Below are 8,955 nucleotides of genomic sequence, written 5' to 3' on the forward strand. Positions count from 1 at the left end.
CTATGGCTTTCAAGCCCCTTGCTTCCACGGGATTGGTGCATTTTACAGATCATGACACAGTTCTACCTGTACTTTCTGTTCTTCCCCACAGGCAGAGTAATGGAACCCCCAAAATGTCCACATACTAATTCCCAGAACCTGTGAATATATTAGCTTGCGTGGCAAAAGGGACTTTGCAATTGTGATTGAGGATCTTTGTGAGTGTGCGTGCGTGTGTGTGTGCGCGCGCGCACGTGTGTGTGTGTGTGTGTGTGTGTGTGTGTGAGTGAGATTAAGAATCTTGAGATGGGGACTTCCCTGGTGGTCCAGTGCTTAAGACTCCATGCTCCCTATGCATGCTCTCAGGCAAGGGTTTGATCCCTGGTCGGGGAACTAAGATCCCGCATGCCACATGGTGTGGCCAAAAAAAAAAAAAAAGAAAGGAAAGAAAAGAAAATCAAAGCATCATATAAGAAATTTTTAAAGAAGAGAGAGAATATTGAGATGGAGAGATAGACCTGAATTATGTAGGTGGGACCAATGTGGTCACAAGGGTCCTTATAATGGAAAGAGGACAAGAGAGTCAGAGTCAGAGAAGAGATGACAACACAAGCCAAGATCAGAAGGAGAAATTTGAAGATGTGATGCTGTTATCTTGGAAGGGGGAGGAAAGGGCCACGAGCCAAAGAATATGGGAAGGCTCTACAACCGGGAAAAGATGGAACAGATTTTCCCCTAGAGCCTCCAGAAGAAACCACCCCTACTGATACCTTTGTTTTAGCCCTATAGGGCCCATTTTTGGACTTCTGACCTCCAGAACTATAAGATAATAAATTTGTGTTATTTTAAGCCACTAAACTTACATTAGTCTGTCATAGCAGCAATAAGAAACTAATACAGACCCAGTTGAGGAAATCAGTCCCTTCTCTCAACTTGTAAAACAGGACTCCCAAAACTTTACTGCAGATTTGGGGAGCTTGAGCAGGGAGTTCACATTTCAGAATAAGGAATATTAGACATCTCTGCTTTTAAAATACTCACCTATAATTTATTCTCTCCCTCTCTGTTGTCCTTTTCCCCATTTTCTCAAATTATTGTATATCATAAATAGAAGTTAAGCTTTCCCCTTTGTTTGACTCCTGATAATCCATGCCCTTAGGATCTCATTTTCCAGGTCAAGTGATTTTTTTTTTTTTTGCGGTATGCGGGCCTCTCACTGTTGTGGCCTCTCCCGTTGCGGAGCACAGGCTCCGGACGCGCAGGCTCAGTGGCCATGGCTCACGGGCCCAGCCGCTCCACAGCATGTGGGATCTTCCCGGACCGGGACACGAACCCGCGTCCCCTGCATCGGCAGGCGGACTCTCAACCACTGCGCCACCAGGGAAGCCCTGGGTCAAGTGATTTTTATCTAAGCATTTCCTCAGTAAATTCAAAAGGAACTCTGATACAAGCTGTTACTATAACTGTACAAACTACGTGAGACAGAAATCTTATATATATTATTTTTACCTCTCCAGGTCCTTTCTTATGGTAGACATTCAGCACGTTTTTCTTTAAATTTACTTGATCAGAAGTGCTATTATCTGAATTCAGCATATAAGTTTTATCCACATACATAGTTAGATAACCTTCTGCTGAAAGCTCCTGGAATTGCCTTTGAATTTCCTGTCAGAAAGAGGTCAATGGATCTAAACTTAGCAGGACATTACTTTATTTGCTTTCCTTTAGTGCTGATAGTTTACACAGAATTACACACAACCTCTCCAAATACTCTCTGTGACTAATGGTATATATTTTTGAAATGTTTGCCCATAATTTTTCTTTCTCTGCTCTGTTTTCCTCATAACCTGAAACAAACAGAGGTCTCTGAATTAGAATTATGACCATGACTTACGGTTTTTTTCAGAGAAAGAGATATACCTGAGACCAAGAGATTTATATTAGACTATACTAACCAATAAGTCTAGGAACACAGACGGTTAGAAAGCCAGCAACAAGGCAGGTGGTCAAAAGTCAAGCACAAATACTGACAAAGAACTACAAGGAATACTACAGGATACTATTATTAAGCCAATTTCTTGTCCTTATTTCCTAACTTTGTAGAAAGTTAATAGCAAAATCATTGAATGTGGACAATATGAGGCAAGTCTAGGCTGCCTGGAGTTTTTATCTTTTGTCTTCACAAGAAAAGTGTCTGATTGGTTTGACAGGAAGGAGCCAAAAAATGTCATATGTACCACTCTATAAAGGAGTTTATTTTATAAACAGCATTCTCCAACTCAAGGTAAGGAAACTACAGCACATAAGCTGAAGTCTGCATTTGACTTTATATTACCTGAGTGGGAACATATTATATCCAGGGAAGGTTTTCTGGTATTTGACGCTAGCATACCCCATTAAGAATGGAGTTTTATTTTTGAGATTTAAAGATCAGAACAGTTGAAGCATGACTAATAGTGGTTAATTAGATACACACAATTTCAAAGGGCAGAGATATCTGATCATTTACTTAAAATCCTACAGTTCAGGTAAATAGTAGAATGTGACAGAAAATTATTTATTTCCAATTCACTTCCACCATGGGAGATTCAAATTACTTATAAAGGGCATCAGGCTTTTAAAGCCCTTCCTTGAAAAACTAAAGTCTCAATTCCTCACCAATTCCTCACATCTAAGTTCAATGGACACAATATAGAAATATGAGATTATTACTAAAATAAAAGGAAAGCCAATAACACAGATAATATTCAACAGACATATGGCAGTAGATCAGATGCTTGCAAATGAGCAAGCAAATCTCAGTGTCACACATCGTTTTGTGTGAAAATATGCTAGACAGCATGTCCCAGCCTCAGTTACATGGCCCTCCCCTTGCACTCTCCGCTGAAGTAATCATTCTCCTGTGACTGCTAACAACCTTCTTTGGCATAAGCTGCTTTCAAAAGGTTTTGTTGTTGTTTTTTGTTTTGTTTTGTTTTGAATTGTCTTCTACCCTACTGTCTTCTATGTTTACCCCTGCTGCAGAAGCAGATATCACCAAGTGTAATTCCAAGTGTATTGCTGAGAAGTATTCTACTGTAAGATATTCCATAATTTATTTATTCGTTCACCTTTTGATAGGCATTTGAGCAGTATCCAAGTTTTAGCTATTGCGAATAATATTGCTATGAACACTTGTGTACATGTCTTTGTGTGGAAACCTGTTTTAATTTCTTTTGGTAAATTCCTAGAAATGAAATTATTGGATCATACAGAAAGTGTATATTTACTTTCTTCAGAACTGGCAAGCTGTCGTTAAAAGTGGTTGTACCATTTGTTTTTTATATAGTGATCTTGGGGTCTTCTTATTTATTTAATTTTATTTATTTTTGGCTGTGTTGAGTCTTCGTTTCTGTGTGAGGGCTTTCTCTAGTTGTGGCAAGCGGGGGCAACTCTTCATCGCAGTGCATGGGCCTCTCGCTATCGCGGCCTCTCTTGTTGCGGAGCACAGACTCCAGATGCGCAGGCTCAGTAGTTGTGGCTCACAGGCCCAGTTGCTCTGCAGCATGTGGGATCTTCCCAGACCAGGGCTTGAACCCATGTCCCCTGCACTGGCAGGCAGATTCTCAACCACTGTGCCACCAGGGAAGCCCCTGTAACCATTTTTATATACCCGGGAACAGTGTATGAGAATTCCATTTTCTAAACACCTTCACCGAAAGGTAGGCAGTCTGGTAGGCTTGGTTGGCCCCCAGTCTGCTTGGTTGCCAGGCCCCGCCTTGTACAGATGCTGCTCGCTGCTGTTTACTGGGGCCTGGTCATGAGGTGGCTGGTCACTGGCTCACTGGTGGACAGAATCAGGGTCCTGAAGACTCTGGGGCTGTTGCCTACTCACTGGAGGGTGAAGACAGATCCTGGGGTTAGTGCTGGACTACTGGCAGCAGAGCTGGTTCCTGGAGTCTAGCTGCAGGGCCGAGGGATCCCAGAGCTCATTTCAGACCATTAGTGGGAAGGCGCCGGTTCCTGACACAGTTGGGTATAGGGTCGGGAGTGTCCCGAAGGTTGCATTGGTCTAGTGGGCAGGGCCAGGGCCCTGTTGGCCCCAGGGTAGGGTCTGGCCTGCGTCTGGTGTCTGCCCTCTGGTGGTGAGGCTGGTCTGGAGGCTTGTGGAGGCTTCCTGGTGTGAGGGGCCAGTGCCTGCCTACTGGTGGGTGGAGCTGGGTCTTGGCCCTATGGTGGGCAGGGCTGTGTCTAGGGGCGTGTCCAGAGGTGGCTGTGGGCTCTTTAGTCTTTAGGCAGCCAGTCTGCTGATGGGTGGGGCTATGTCCCCCAACCCCCAGCCCAAGTTAGTTGTCTGGCCTGAGACATCCCAGCACTGGCACCTCTAGGCTGTTGGGAAGGGCCAGGTCTTGGTGCTAATAAGCCACCAGCGACAGCAGTGTTCACATGGCAGAGTGTTTTGCCTTATGCATGTTGTCCCTTATGAAATGCTTATTGTTCTTTTAGGCTATAATTTGTTACACAGAAAGACATATCCAATATAATGGAGTGCATTCCTTTCACTCACATTTCATTTAGTTTCTTCGACCACATATAATCAAAAGAGTCTAGGAAATATAGTCTATCTATATACCCAGTAAGAAAAGGAGAACAGCTTTTGGTGGAGATCTGGCATTCTCTGCAAAATACATTCTAGTATCCGGACATTATTTGACCTGTGCTTCAGTTTCTCCAACTACATTGTGAAAACGGAAACCCAAATTTTAGTGACAGTTAGCTATTTCTGCCATAGCTAACTTGAACAGCTATGTTAAATGCACGCACTTGAACCAAAGAATGGAGGCCAAGAAACTGGATTAACAGCTACTAATATGACAGCTGTCATGGTATACAACTGGAGACAAAGGGAGTAGTTCTCAGAAGATCCATGGACAGGAGCACTAGGAAGGCAATTGCATAGATACACACTACATTTCTCAATAAATATCTTCAGAATGAATTAATTAAATTGGACTTTTCTACAAAAGAATGTTTAAAATATGAGACTGTTAATGGGCATGAGATAGACGTATATATCATGACATGGAAAGAGCTCTGTGGTATACTGTTAAGTGATAAAAGCAGATTATAGAATAGTCTGTATAAAATGACCCCACTTATAAAAGCAAACAAACAAATATGAATAAATATATATGCATGGAACAGCCTTGGAAAAAAATGTAACTCAAACTGTCAGCAATTGTTGCTCCTAAGGACATTCACTTTCTTTTTACTGTTTGCTATTGTTTGAACTTTTCTACTTTTTTACACACTGCATTATTTAAATTGCTTACAATAAATATCTATTACTTTTATAGGGATATGTAGTAATAAAAAGCAAAAAGAGCAATAAAAATAAATACATTCTTTGGGGGAAAAAAATCTTTCTCTCTAAAATGCTTCACAAATCTGCCTTTTTCTCTCCATTGCATACTATTTCCTTAGTTTAGTCTTTACCGTTTATTAACTAAACCAGGATTCAGCAAACATTTCCTGTTACGGGCCATATAGTAAATACTTTGGCATGCAGACTATATGTTCCCATTCACATCTACTCAGTTCTGTTGTTATAGCTTGAAAGCAGCTGAAAATGATACCTAAACTAGTATAGTTTGAGTGTGGCTGTGTTCCAATAAAACTTTATTTACTAAAACAATTGGTGGGCTAGTATAGTTTGAGTGTGGCTGTGTTCCAATAAAACTTCATTTACTAAAACAATTGGTGGGCTAGCCCACGGGCCATAGTTTGCTGACCACTCACTTAGACTACTTCAAATTATATCCTGACTCTAATCCTCTCTTCCTCCCCCTCCCATATCTTACACTGTTCCTACATATGTCACATAATTTCTTCACATTCCATGGTTTTACTTAAGTCTCATGTGTCTGGAAAATTCTTAGATTTCTGGTGACATCTAGATCATTTTTTAAGACCCAAAGTGCCTTCATGACCCTGGTAAATAAAATTGACTGTTTTCTTTCTGTGCTTCCACAGTCTTTGTACATACCTTGATTGACACCTTGTATTGTGATGATTTCCCTATGTGCCTCTCAGTCAGACACAGGAGGGCTGAGACTATGCTTCTGAATTCCTGGAACCTAACAGAAGACAGAGCAGAGAACAGGGATTCAGAAATGTTTGCTGAGTGAACAAAGACACAGAGAGAGGTATCTCTGGCCTTTTAGACTTCCAAATTAAGTGCAGAAAAATCCTCCTTCCAGCAGTCCTTTTTCCCTCCACAATCAGAGCAATCAATACCTGTCAGCTTGGATCTTTCTCCTTTCCTTCCTTTTTATATCTCTGCATGCTTTAATGCCCAGAGCAAATAAAACCATATAGATAATACCAACTTTTTGAATCTAATTTGTCATCTGATCCAAAACAATACACTAAGCATTTACAAGTTACATCATTCAGGGGGATGGTTCATATTTGCCTTCTAGTCCAATTTATAAGGATTTTCCCCCAACCCAGGTTCACCAGAGCCACTTGGTGAGCCACCTGACTATGGGGAGTATATTTTTGAGAAGCTGAAAAATATCTAGTGCATAAATGAATGGCTCCCTAGGTCACAGCCTGCCAAGTTCAGAATGTGCCCCAGGTATGCTTAGGACCTTTTCACAGGGCTTGTACATAGGAAAAATATTACTTATATGCAATAAGCTATCAAAAAGCCCATTACATTATTTAGCTTAATCCTCCCTCAGCCCTTCAAATGGCTATTATCACCAATTTGCTGATGAGGAAACTGAGGCTCATGGTTGTTAATTATCTAGCCCACTGTCATAATGAACAAGGAGGGAGTCCTTCAGATTTTAAATCCTGTGTCCTTTTCTCATACGTGACTTACTCTCATCTTCCCTTGACTCTTAACACTTGGATGATAACCTTTTACATATCATTTAAAATGAGTTATTAAACTATCCTGTCCAGTACTAGAGCTTTTGCAGCTGACTCTCTGCTTAACAATATGGTTAATTATGCAAACTATTGTTAAAAGGGGTTCCAAAAGTTTGCCTGTTGAATAGTTTTTAAATGTTTAAAACAGATAATTAACACGGTTTGAAGCACCACTCTGTACTGAGCTTTGTTGAGCTGTCCCTAGGTTTTGGTGGGTAGTGAGATGGACTAGACTGAGATGACCCACATCTGAAGACTCAATAAATATCCATCCACAGAAAAGGCAGGTGAGCTGCTAGACCTGAGCAGCCCGAAATGGTCAGGAAAGGTTAATGTCAGTCATAGTACTGGAAAGTTCAACAGTAGATGGGAATTCCAGTACATGTACAGAATATAATAACAAAAGATCCAGAGATCTACCCATCATCCAAAAGATCCTGAAGCTAATAATAGAAATCTACTCTTATGGGTAGAATTGAATCAACAAAAAACCGGAAGAAGCCCAGCCCCATAGGAGCTAGCATACCTGTCTTAGGACACAAGGCTGAGACTCATGCACAGGGGAACCAGACAACACATCAGGGGCAAGCAGGAGGCTGCAAAGTTAAAGTGACAGCAGCTGACTTGACTTAGGGCCTTCCCATTCTCTCTTCCCAAAAGGCAGAAATGTACCAAGCAGTTATATAGGTTGAATTCTATGGGTGATGGATACAATCTTCCAGCTAAGAAGAGACAGGAAAAACAAGTAGAGATTACTGTGCACCCATCTCCACTTCACTCTTGTCTGCCTCCCTTTACTCCTTTCACCTCAATGTTCAAAGGTTTTAAGTAACCAAAGTATACTTAGGAGTATTTGTCTTAATTATTAAGTGATGTTTATTTTTCTTGTTCTGAATTTTTAACATAATTGAATATTTTGTATTTCACTATGAAAAAAATATAATATCCAATTGATTTTTCCCCCTTTGTGTCAACAGCCCTCTGTAGAATCCCTAACCTTGCTTTAACCAACTCTTTATTCACCAAACTGAAAATTGCAATTAATTCAACCTGCACAGATTAATGTTTTTAAAAAAATCTCCACACTGGGAATTCCCTGGTGGTCCAGTGGTTAGGACGCTGCGCTTCCACTGCAGGGGGTGCAGGTTCGATCCCTGGTCAGGGAACTAAGATCCCACATGCCATGTGGTGCGGCCAATAAAATAAAATTAAATTAAATTAAAAATCATTACACTACAAAAAAATTAAGGGTATACATGCCTCTTAAATATTCACAAATGATGAAAGGGTTAATTATTGTGCATTCTCTTGATGAAATATTATGCACTGACTGAAATGATATTTTAGAATGCCAAGAAACCAAGTACAGAAATGCTTATATTTAAAAAATTAAAATCTGAATCCATAAGTACAACTAGATAAAAGTTTTATACGTGGGCAAAAATGATAAGAGAATACTGAAAAAACAAAAATGTGGTTTTATAGAGAGGCAGAAAGAAAGACTAATAATATAATAAATAAAGACTAAATAATAAATAAATATATAAATAAAATAATAAATAAAGACTAATAATATAATAATGAATTATATTTTATTTTTTGGTGTTATAATGTTGTTTGGGCAATTAATCGCATTTCTTAAAATGAAATGTATATCACTCACCTATTTTTTTTTATATTTAACTTTTAATTAATTGAGATGAGTTCATGAGCTTACATAACATATAGTTTCACAGAACCACTGCCCTAAAAATGCTCAGCTGTTCCACTGTGGTACATCTAAAACAAAGCAATTCAAAGAATCTAGTATCTTTGGGAAATGGAGCTGTAACTTCATGTATCTAAAAAAAAAAAAGTCTTTCCATGCTAGACATGATAAAGGAAGGCGTCATTCAACACAGCTTAGAACAGAGTGTCATTCAACACAGCTTAGAATAGAGTGTGTTCCAGGGAAATCTCTATCTGTGACCTCCTAATCACCTCCAACCCCTAACTCTATCCCTCCCCATCCTCCTGCAATTTTCATTTGTGATTTGAGATTTTTCTCTAATCCTCAGT

At 39.9% G+C, this 8,955-nt stretch overlaps 1 non-coding gene across 1 annotated transcript; it reads left to right on the forward strand.

Moving 5' to 3' along the window:
* Positions 1 to 7,990: 7,990 nt before the first annotated feature.
* TRNAG-UCC (transfer RNA glycine (anticodon UCC)) lies at positions 7,991 to 8,063 on the forward strand. The gene has a single exon. It is a non-coding gene; the product is annotated as a tRNA-Gly (tRNA).
* The last annotated feature ends 892 nt before the right edge of the window (positions 8,064 to 8,955 follow it).

Source organism: Lipotes vexillifer, unplaced genomic scaffold, assembly GCF_000442215.2.
Source record: "Lipotes vexillifer unplaced genomic scaffold, Lipotes_vexillifer_v1.1 scaffold2083, whole genome shotgun sequence".
NCBI classification, from domain to species: domain Eukaryota; kingdom Metazoa; phylum Chordata; class Mammalia; order Artiodactyla; family Lipotidae; genus Lipotes; species Lipotes vexillifer.